Source organism: Saccopteryx bilineata, chromosome 7, assembly GCF_036850765.1.
Source record: "Saccopteryx bilineata isolate mSacBil1 chromosome 7, mSacBil1_pri_phased_curated, whole genome shotgun sequence".
NCBI lineage: Eukaryota > Metazoa > Chordata > Mammalia > Chiroptera > Emballonuridae > Saccopteryx > Saccopteryx bilineata.
Genome location: NC_089496.1, coordinates 37,064,614 through 37,075,958, shown reverse-complemented (window position 1 = coordinate 37,075,958; position 11,345 = coordinate 37,064,614). Strand labels below are relative to the sequence as shown.

General features: G+C 40.6%; 1 non-coding gene across 1 annotated transcript; it reads right to left on the bottom strand.

Moving 5' to 3' along the window:
- Nucleotides 1–1,331: 1,331 nt before the first annotated feature.
- On the bottom strand, nt 1,332–1,407 carry TRNAI-GAU (transfer RNA isoleucine (anticodon GAU)). The gene has a single exon. It is a non-coding gene; the product is annotated as a tRNA-Ile (tRNA).
- Between the last annotated feature and the right edge of the window lie 9,938 nt (nt 1,408–11,345).

Genomic DNA, 11,345 nt, shown 5'->3' with positions numbered 1-11,345 from the left:
AGGCTGCGGAAAACAGTTCTTGAGCATCAGGCTTCATTCTTCTTCCTAGAGGGAAAGATTTCTGGGTCTAAGGCTCCCAGACGGGTGGTTTCAGAAGAGCAGAGCCCTAAGGTTTGGGCCAGGAATTTCTCTTCTTGTATTTTCCCTATAATAACCATCATTTCCAGTCAGGCCAAGTTGACCCCAAAATTCCCCAAACAGTAACTGCTGCAATCTTTATTTACACACATACTCAAATATTTTCATTTCTTTGTACTAGTTTCTTTAGGTAAAAGGAACAACCAAAATAAAGCTTAACTTAGCAAAAGCCCTAAATTTTCTACTCAGCTCTTACTCCCATTTTTAATTCTAGTTTCCCAATGGGTAAAGCTGGTAAGGTTGGTACTTTTGTGCCAATACCTATATATATAAAAAATTTATAATGTTTATTTTATTTTACATATATGAAGTTCTTAAAATTCTGATTTTTCTCATTATCTATTATAAAATTCAATTGGTATAGACTGGCTTGGGTCTCAAAATTCTATGAATAATTTTACCAAAGCATGAATTAAGTCAGCATTTTCATTTCAGTTGTCTAAACAAATAAAAAAACCTTTTCTTTAGTGGAATTGATATCACAGAGGTATGAACAATGAACAATCTTCTTCTTACTTGAAATAGCTTGAGATCATTTTATTTGACCAAACTTAAATTCTTCTGTTATAAGCAAAATGATTTGCATTCAACAAATGTCCTTGAATAAAATTTCACCTTAACTTGATTCCCATTCAACTAAATCTGTTGTTGTAAACCTACATGTTGCATCTAAACAGTACCACATGCATGTATTCCCTATAAATAGAAAACAGATGGTAATCATCAGACTGAAAGTGACACACAAGAATAGCTGTGGTTTAGGAAGATCATGAAATCTGGGCAAATTTGATAAAGCCTGCTGCTCAGTAGGAGAAGGCCAACAATGGAGCCATTTGGAGAAATGTGCATTGACTATTGTCTCTGATTCATTCATTTCTAAATTAGTGAACACCTTTCTTTTTTTTTTTTGTATTTTTCTGAAGTTGGAAACAGGGAGGTAGTCAGACGGACTCCCGCATGCGCCCGACCGGGATCTACCCGACATGCCCACCAGGGGGCGATGCTCTGCCCATCTGGGGCGTTGCTCTGTTGCGACCAGAGCCATTCTAGTGCCTGAGGAAAAGGCCATGGATCCATCCTCAGCGCCCCGGGCAACTTTGCTCCAATGGAGCCTCGGCTGCGGGAGGGGAAGAGAGAGACAGAGAGGAAGGAGGGGGGGAGGGGTGGAGAAGCAGATGGGCGCTTCTCCTGTGTGCCCTGGTCGGGAATCGAACCCGGGACTCCTGCACATCAGGCCGATGCTCTACCACTGAGCCAACCAGCCAGGGCCACCACCTTTCTTGAAGTAAGATTTCAACAATATTATCTATAATACCTTCCCAAAAGTAGTTATTCATTCAGATCAACAACAAACCTACTTAGGAGTGTCCCTGAAGGACTACTTAAGATTAATATTTTAGTTTAACATTTCAAATCTAGGAAGAGCTTATCTCAAAACAGTCCAAAGTAGTTGAAACTGGTTTTGAGGTCTCAGTTCTAAGGCAAGCCAAGGTATTGGTAGGCTTATTGGAAGCTGAGAAAAGACCAGGGATGGTATTGCTATCATACTCACTGCATGATCACGATGCCAGGCAGAGCTCTGGATCTGCCCTCAGAGACCACAGAATTCAGCATGTAACGGAGGGTCCCCTGCATTGCCAGCGTCACTGGCACTTTTCCTATGTCATGACTCACTTTATTGAATCAGGATAACACGAATTTTGGATGCTTCTAGATCAGGGGTCTCAAACTCGCGGCCCGCCGAACAATTTTGTGCGGCCCGCAGACTAATCCATGAAGTTCAAAATAGTTTGGATAAAATTAAGTAAGCCTAGGGGCCTACTTGTATTTTTCATTTCTCTAGCATCCTAGCTAGATATTAGCTTAGTTAACAGCAGTTGTGATGCAAACTACAGTTTCTGGTCGTTTTGTGACACTGAGTAAACTGCATGTACGATTGTGCTTGTTTTTTTTTTGTTTTCAACTGCAGTGAGAAAAGTGTTGCGTAACAGTTGCCTTTTGTAGACCTAGTGCGGCCCGCCGAAGGGCTGTGATCTTGCTCTGCGGCCCACATGCTGAGTTGAGTTTGAGACCCCTGCTCTAGATCAAGCATGCTTGAAAATCCACACATACTTCTGATACCCGAGCATTCTGGGTTTATTTTTAATTTTCTTCCATCTCAAGTTCTTTGAACCATCATAGTCATGGTGGTACACTGACCAAGAAAATCTAGTTTACCCCTTTTATAGGACTTTATCAATCTCAAACTGAGCAATACATTTCCTCAGCTCTATCGCATCCTCAAAACTATCGTTTTGAACTGTGGTCTCCTGATCATGACTTCGTTTCAGAGGAAGCACTTGGAGTAGTTTTCATAGTGACTTACATGGATGTCTACCCCCTGAAGCAGAACAGACCCTTCCTCTGGAATTATAGCTGTTACTGGTGTCACCTGTAACTTCTCTGCTTTGCTCAGTGAGCCTGGCTTGTGTCCAGTGCTTAGAGAAAACAATATACTCCCTGGCTGACTCTGTTTTACCATTGCTGACACTTTATAATGGGAAGAAGTCATTGGCTCAGAAGACCAGGTATATATACCTCTTATGTCTTGGCACAATTCAACCTTGCCACAATTTCAAAAACAGATATCAAGGTCTATTTTGACAAATCTTATTATTGTCCTGTTGACTTCTTTGCTCTTCCCAACAAGACCCTTTGATGTAACTGCAGCCTTGGAGCCTGGTGCAGTGACGAAAAGGAAACCAGAAGGTTTAGGCTGGGTTACCTGGGCTCCAGGGCTGGAGAGATATAGCACCTGGAGGAGCAAGAGAAACACTCGGTGCAGGGACTAACTGGAAAAGCCCCTCTAATCAACCTTTGCTCTTGTGTGGCAGCCTCTAGACATCTTTGCTTAGCTTGCATTAAAGGATAATGTCTAGTTTAACTTGTTTATTTATTTATTTATTTATTTATTTTTTTCTGAAGCTGAAAACGGGGAGAGACAGTCAGACAGACTCCCGCATGCGCCAGACCGGGTTCCACCCGGCACGCCCACCATGGGGCGATGCTCTGCCCACCTGGGGCGATGCTCTGCCCCTCCGGGGCATCGCTCTGCCGCGACCAGAACCACTCTAGTGCCTGAGGCAGAGGCCAAGGAGCCATCCCCAGCGCCCGGGCCATCTTTGCTCTAATGGAGCCTTGGCTGCGGGAGGGAAAGAGAGAGACAGAGAGGAAGGGGGGGGGGGGTGGAGAAGCAAATGGGCGCTTCTCCTATGTGCCCTGGCCGGGAATCGAACCCGGGTCCCCCGCACGCCAGGCTGACGCTCTACCGCTGAGCCAACCGGCCAGGGCCTTAACTTGCTTCTTTAAAAGCCAGGCCATGCCTCTGCCACAGCCCCAAACTAGCTTGCTCATAGAACAACATCCCAGTGGATGCTCAGTGTTTGCCAACAAAAATTCTCTGTTTGTATTTTCTTCCACCTCATGGATTCCTATTTTCAGAGTCATCTTCCCGTGGCCCTGCCTCTGTGAGTACCAGCTACCTGTTTTCCTGGCTCTGAGTCCTAGAATCCTGATTAGCTGTTGTTTCATCCTACCCTCTATTATTGTATTATCTGTGTACCATTCTCATAGACAACTCATTCCAGGCCTGCCTCACTTGTCAGGCAGGTATTATATAAGGCTAAGGCCAAGAGAAAATTGGTAAAAATGGTCCAGTCCAATGTAATTAGTTCAACCCAGTTCTAACTTGAACAAATGAGGTTCAAAAAAAAAGTTCAAACTAAGTGAGAGTTAAAAGTTATCTTTTGACAACTATCAAAGTTCACATTGGAGACCAGTTCCTCTTCATCTAGTTTAAGTATGGGTCAGTTGCTTGTTTAATATGCTATAGGGATAAATTGGGAGAGGAATGTTTTCTTCTTTTGGCACCTTAAAGTCTTGTGGCTATGACAGAATGATATACTCAAGAATTTGTCATTGACCTATGTTGAACCTAAGGTAGTACTGTAATTTTGAGAAACACCAGATGGAATAATTTGATCACTTAATAGGAAGAGGTTTCTGAAATCTTAGATAAATAAAGATTAGACAAACACATACCTGTTCCAACATGATTCCTTGAGTATCTCAATTTAAAGGTAAAATCATTTATGTCTGAGAACAGGAAGACAGAAAACAACATAACTTTAAAATCTAACATTATTAAGGGAAATGTGGAAAAAAACAGAGAATGTTGAAACTATGAAAACTATTTCCATTTGAGATATAGTCCTTAAACTTCTAAGCTTTGACCTACACTTAAAATATCTAATCAACAACCAAAAGTATATATTTTTAGGCACCAAGTTGTTCCAAAGTCTAAAGAAAGGAGTCTTTTTTCTATTAAAAAGATTGAGAAATATTGTGTAAAAGTCATTTTCCCTTCAAGCAGTGTTCATATTCAAGTTTTGTGTTTTTTAAACCTACCTAAACATCTTTTCATGCACCATGTTTTTTCAATCAGTTTTTGGCAACATATCTTAAATTTAGAATTGAAACTGTTCCATTGAAGACTCCCAGAAAAGAGAAAATGAAAAATTAAGTGCTGATTTCAGGCTTATTGAAGTCTCTGCCTAAATCTGCTTTGGAGAATTAATAGTGCCAAAGTTATTTCATTTGTAACTTATTTAACATTTGGCTAAAATGAAAGAATAGAAATTATCTTATCACATTTTATTTTTTTGCCTCCAGGGCCAGCAATTTCCCTTTAGTGAATGCCTCCTAAGACAGTAATTTTTCATAGAAAAGTGATGTTTATACTAGGAAGCAGATACTCTCTTGGTCTCTACTGAAGATTTCTCTTCACACTTAGTGGATAAACGATGTTTAAACATTGTACTGTCATTGGTGAAAAGATTAAAACTTTGGTACTTCTTGTACACACCAAGCAAAACAATCAATTTCTTGTGAAATTTTGTGCCATTAAGATATGACCTAAGTAGGGGAAATAAATGGTTATCACCATATGAATCTAAGTCAGTGGTTCTCAACCTTAGGTTCTCAATCTAAGCCATCGGAAAATACATAATGCATATCAGGTATTTACATTCCGAATCATAACTGTAGCAAAATTACAGTTATGAAGTAGCCACCAAAATTATTTTTTGGTTTGGGGTCACCGCAACATGAGGAACTGTATTGCAGGGTCACGGCATTAGAAAGGTTGAGAACCACTGATCTAAGTGATTTGAGGTCAAATGTCTTGGCAAGAGGGAGAACCCAATATATTATTAAATCAGAACATTAAGAGATAAAAAATATTTTTGAGATCATTCAGTCCAAGCTTATTTTAGTTAGGGTCAACAAAATTGACATCTAGATAGTTTGGGATTATGCTTCAAATCCCACCAATTGTTTAAGGCAAGAATCAAGCCCAGCTTCCAGAGTCCTGTTCTGAAAATGAGTAAGTCTGTGTTCACCATGTACTTTTCAGCAGAAAAGGAATCTCTGAAGTTGTTCAGTTGCCCACAAGCACTGTCAGTCAGGCTGTATTATTGTGAATATCATAATTCAGTTAGGAAAAAAAAGAAACACTTCTGTTTTCATTTGAAGTTGGGCCACAAATACTCAAAAATGCAGTTGGCAGAAAGCTAAATTTCCATCAAAGAATTGTGTTTTGTTTAGCTGATTTTTCCCATATGATCCAATGGCCAAGCCAGCCAATTTTGAACTTCATTTAAGGGAAATATTAGATAGCCCTAGGTGATAATGATAATAATACTTACTACATGTGCTTTGTGAAGCCTGGATTTAGTTCCATTTCTGAGATATGGCTAAGGTAGTTGTTTTCAACCTTGAGTAAATATTGGTATTACTTAGGGGGCTTTGAAAGAATGAATGTCTGGGTCCCAACCACAGAGATTTTTATTTAATTGGTTGGGGAGGCACCACATGGGCATCAGATTTTATTTTGAAAGCTCTCTGGGTGATTCTAATGTACAGCTAAGTTGATAACCACTGGGTAAGAAAATGTGGTTACTGTCATTGTAGCTGATTAGAGGCCTTTGGAAATCTCAGCTGCCCTTCTAGGCCTCTTAAAACTCTATTTTTACATTTGTGTCTTAAAGAGAATGTACTGGCTACTATGTTTGGGGTCTTGAAAGGGGAAGGTGATTTCATTTCTCCCTTTGACTCCTAAGGACCCTGTTTCTGAGGAATTCTTACTGGATTTTAGTATTCTCCTGTCCTAATGTGGTCAAGGTTTGGGGAATATTAAATATGATGTCGCGTTGGGTCGGAGTTCCCCATGTCCTGCCACTGCCTGGCCATTAGGGGGCGCACATTGTTATTCTGCAGGATACTTGATGTTAGCAAAGCAGCGCTGTGACGCATCCCTTTTTAAAATTTCTTTTTGACCTTGAACTCAGTTTGATTCTGTTTTGCACATTACTGTTGTTTTGCATGATTAAGATACTTAATCATATGAGTGACAAAAAGAAATATAAACGGATAAGGCAAGAGTGTGAAAGTACCTCCCAGTTGCCAAAGTTATAAAAGGGGTTTGTTGACTTTTTCTCTATTCTAGAACTAACTCTAGGGTAATATATCTGTTCCATTTGCAAAATATACCCTTTCAGGCTACTCTTAGTGATTCCTTTTGCTCATAGTATTTTATATTAATGTCCCTTCTCTCCTGTTTGGCTGTCCCCAGGCCTCTGGTGCTATCTCAGTTTTGGTTTCCAATAGTGAGTACGGCACATGTCACAGGTGCTGGTTTTTGATTAGAATATGTCAAACGTATCTTCCAAATTGGAAGGAAAATCAACATTTTTTAATATTGATGCAATAAAATTAAGTACCCACCCATGTAATTATATTTATATTGATGATAAGGTAATTAATCAATTTCATAAGATTTTTTTTTTTTTTTTTTTTGAGAGGCAGAGATAGAGGGACAGACAGGAAGGGAGAGAGATGAAAAGCATCAGTTTGTAGCTGTGGTACCTTAGTTGTTCACTGATTGCTTTTTTCATATGACTGGGGACTACAGCCATGACAGTGACCCCTTGCTCAAGCCAGCAACCTTGGGCTTCAAGCCAGCAACATTTCGGCTCAAGCCAGTGACTATGGGTCATGTCTGTGATCTCTTGCTCAAGCTGGTGAGCCATTGCTCAAACTGGATGAGCCTGTGCCCAAGCCTGTGACTTTGGGGTTTTGAACCTGAGTCCTCAGTGTCCCAGGTCAATGCTCTCTCCACTGTGCCACCGCCTGGTCAGGCTCAATTTCGGAAATTCTAACAGACCCAGTGACCTCTCTTTCTAACACTGTTTTGCAATCCCCTTTTAATTTGTCTGGAATGGAATTTATGGAATATATAAATGTACTCACACATTAATTTAAAATAGTATCATATGTTTTCCTTAACATAAAAGACATGAAAAAGTATAAGAAAAGAGCTTTATAATAAAAACATATATATACCAATATGTAAATGAACAGTCACCATTTCACTGAAAATTAAACAGTCTCACGTATTTCCCAAAGGTACTAGAATGACCAGTCTTGCTTCTCTGAGAGGCATTGCCTGTGACATGTGTTTCCTACGACGATGCCCGGTCCCAAACTTCTCCCTTTTTTAGTTCTCAAACTATTCTACTTCCCACCACTGTGTCCCCTTTTCCTCTTTGCTCAGAAACAATATGACTTGTTGCTCCAGGTCCCTCCCCAACGTTGATAGACAGCCTTTGAATACTTACGCTGGAATTTGATGCAAAAGTGTTTACTCAGGTAAGAGACGGCTCTTGATAGAGTTCAAAGCCATTTAAGAAAATAGTAGAGAATCTTGGTTTCTACATGAAAGTTCCAATTTCTTTCTTTTGCTAGGCTTCTGATTTGACAGCTTTGGCTGTAGTGGTTCTGGGCAGCCAAGTTTAACATTTTAACAATCTGACCTCTTTGACAGAAAACGAGCTGATCTGTTACAGATTGAAAGAAAATATATTTGAGATCCATGTGAATTCCTGCGTTTTCCAAACTATTTACTCGTTATATATTTAAAGGTCACCAGTACACAACAGTGTTACAATTTTCTGGGAATTTATTCATTGCTGGTAACTTAAATGAGACTGCCCTGTTTTTCATTACTCGCTGGTATTTTTAAATCTGTGAGTTCCGAACTTCTAAATGAGAGGAGCACAGAAAATATCTTGGTTCCAACATTCTGAATCATAGAAGAGAGTTTTCATATTCCCAAGAGGACCATAGGAATCAGATACAGTGTTACCTCCTTCAGCAACCAACATTATCACAAACAAGAGACTCATATTTGCCTGACCAGGCGGTGGCGCAGTGGATAGAGAGTCGCACTGGGACGCCGAGGACCTACGTTTGAGACCCCGAGGTCGCCAGCTTGAACGTGGGCTCATCTGGTTTGAGCAAGGCTCACCAGCTTGGACCCAAGGTCGCTGGCTCGAGCAAGGGGTTACTCGGTCTGCTGTAGACCCACGGTCAAGGCACATATGAGAAAGCAATCAGTGAACAACTAAGATGTCACAATGAAAAACTAATAATTGATGCTTCTCAACTCTCTCTGTTCCTGTCTGTCTGTCCCTATCTATCCCTCTCTCAGACTCTCTCTCTGTCCCTGTAAAATAAAAGAGAGAGAGAGAGAGAGACTCATATTTTTATCTCATGGGGCTAAAATCTGACGGGTGTAAGTTTCAGTGAAAACGTTGCCAAGTTTCTGTTTGAGCAGGGTGAAACGCTCTCTTTCGATAATTTGTTTTTATTCTCTTTAGGAGCACTGTTTGGGTGGAAGAATAAACAGTTATCAATAGTTTTCTCCATGTGATGGATAACGTGTGGTTTCCATTTGCTCATTAGGCTTCACCATATTTTAAAACTTGTCAATATAAACAAGATTTTTTTTCTCTTTGCAATTAAAAAGAAAGCTGCCAAATATTATTACAATTGTAATCAATATCATTCATGATTTTTTTTCCAAATGAACATTATGTCATCAATTGTTATGGGCAAGGGTCTTGAGGAGGGAAGTTTACCAAGATGCTAGTGTTTCTTATATTACTTTAATATGCATAGAAATTACCTAGGATGTTATCAAAGTGTAGATTCTGATTCAGTAAGTTTGAACCCCCTCATCAACCAAATAAAGTTTTTCATGATGCTGATGGTACTTCGGAAACTTTGTGATCACTGCTCTAGGGCCGGGCGAATCCAAGCCTGGATCCCAGATCACATCAGCCTCGGGATGACTTGGAAGCTTGTTACCAGTGCAGACTCTTAAGCCTAACTCCGGAGCTACTAGATCAAAACCTGTATTTTAACAAGATCCTCGGGTGATTTCTGCATTAAAATTTGAGAAGCACTTCCTAGACAGTTCCTTAGTTTTTCTGAATCAGTGGCTTTCAACTTGACTGGCTTGTTATAATCAACCTAGAGCTTTGAAAAATCCTGGTGCCCAAGATGAACCTGAGAATAATTCCACCAGAGTCTCTAGGGGTGGAGCCAAGGCATCTTCAGTTTTGAAAACCCCTCGGGTGTTCCAATGTGCAGTCAAATTCAGGAACCACACCGTAGATGGAACTGGAGAATCAAAAGGTAATCTTGTTTTCTTCTTGTCACCAGGTGAAGGTTTGGAGGCACTCGTTTTGTCTGTTGCCTCTTTAGTAGACAATGTGTCATCAGCCATTGGGCCAACAGGAAACATTTGGGGCCAGAGCATTAAGTTGCTTAACTCCACTGGATTTTAGGAACCTAATACACATTTTGGCTCTGTCTCCTGGCCTCACTTGACTTTAGCTTTGTCATACACAAACAGGAGCTAACTCTTCCTGTATTCTGCTATCTCTGGGTGAAGACCTTAAAGATATAGCCCATGGGCATTTAGGTTACTACACCCCACTTTCATTCAAAACTGGTATATTCTGTTCTGCATCAGATTTTAATGGGAACAGCAAGATTTCCTGCATGGATAATATGTACCAGGAAACAGAGTATGCTACTTTAGAGAGATAAACTTAGACACGAGAGAGATGATTTACATGATAGGTTAAGTAGACTAAAAGGCTCTCCTTGACCACATGTGGGTCATTTTCCCTGAAAGCGTAGATTAGACTTGTGAGGGCATGTGAGCTGGAACACGTGCTCTTATAAGCCTGTCCTAATATTCTCAAGTCTTTAAACCTCTCCTAGGCCAGCCAAAGGTTTGTGGTTGATTGTTGATTTTGGAAAAAAAACATGCATTACTCACGTACGAAAAAGTGTTAGATTGTCATCATTTCTAGGGGTAACAAAGACTGCTTTTAATTCTGGATAATATTTCTTAATTTTCTGTTCCAGGAAAGGGTGAACTACACTTCCACATACTCACCGTAGGAATTTCTGTATGCATAAGGGCCATGATCTATGGCGTTCTGGCAGCAGAAGCAAAGCTTATGAAGAGGATGGAATTTATTCTAAATCCCTCCTCAGAGATGAGGAATATGTTTGTAATGTTTTTTCTTTCTTTGTAACGTTGTCAACTTTTAAATTTATTTAACTTTTTGATTCCACTAATACCACTAGTGAGGCTAAAAGTTCCCATACGTTTCCCACCTGTTGTTTGGTTCGGAGCCCCATCATCCGTCCTGTTTCCTTACCCCAGTAAGGCTGGGTCTGGGCATCTTAGCTCACCCTGCCCACCATCCTGATTCCAGGTCCTGGGAACAGTCTCCCCCGGCACCTGGGGCATCACTTTCATGAAGCGGGTTTCCTGTGGGATGCCCGCCAGCTCGTGCTCACTGTCCTGAGGATGGCAGCACAGCTGCTCGTGGCATTCCAGACGTGGTTGTGATTATGGTCAGGACACGGGTTTCTTATTGGTTCCTAACATCTTTCCCCAGTGAGGCCAGGGCCATACTGACTTTGGGGTAAAGAGTTTGGTTTTTCTGGTGTTTCTATTCTGCTGTACGTTTTCGATGTGTCAGGGGCAAACCAATTCCTCCCAGGTCCCTTTCCTAGCTGTGCTGGGAACCAATGGATCAGACCAGATGGGTAGTTCTATTACTCAGATCACTCAAATTAAACCAAATTATTCCCACATGGTTCTTTCCCTGTGGCTGATGGAACACAGTCACAGTTTCCTCAGGAGCTGAATGAAGTGGGTGGTTGTATAAGTACCCTATTGTTAATCAACTATAGATACTTACTAATTTAACACAACTGAAACTTTATACCCAATTGAACAACTT